This window comes from Elephantulus edwardii, unplaced genomic scaffold (assembly GCF_000299155.1).
Source record: "Elephantulus edwardii isolate Elephantulus edwardi_28Jun2011 unplaced genomic scaffold, EleEdw1.0 scaffold00130, whole genome shotgun sequence".
NCBI classification, from domain to species: Eukaryota; Metazoa; Chordata; class Mammalia; order Macroscelidea; family Macroscelididae; genus Elephantulus; species Elephantulus edwardii.
The window spans coordinates 6,620,872-6,621,340 of record NW_006399880.1 but is presented as its reverse complement, the minus strand read 5'-3'; positions in this window follow the sequence as shown (position 1 = coordinate 6,621,340).

Below are 469 nucleotides of genomic sequence, written 5' to 3'. Positions count from 1 at the left end.
TCCTGGCCACATGCTTGAAATATGTGAGATAGGTTTAAAAATCTTTGCTTCCAAGGAGCAGCCTGGTTTCACCCTCTCTAGGATAAACCTATTGTTCTCTTAGCAGTCCATAGTTTGTTTAACACTCTTCTCCAGCACCACAATTCAAAGGCATCAATTCTTCTTCTGCCAACTCTAGTCATTGCTCAGCTCTTTGATACATAGCAAGTAATTGTCAAGACCATGACTTAAATCAGGTGCACCTTAATCTCTATACTGACAGCATTGCTACTTAGCACTTTGGAGAGGGCCCTTATCGCAGCTTCCCCCAGAGCAATTCGTCTTTTGCTTTCTTGATTGCTAGGGCTAAGAGTGTTGATGAGGAAAACTTAAATATGCAGAAGTTAACTTACATAATCACACAGTTAATATTTACTAGAAGTAAAGCCAAATGAGACTGACTAAAGTGCAAATTGTCTTGTTGTTAACT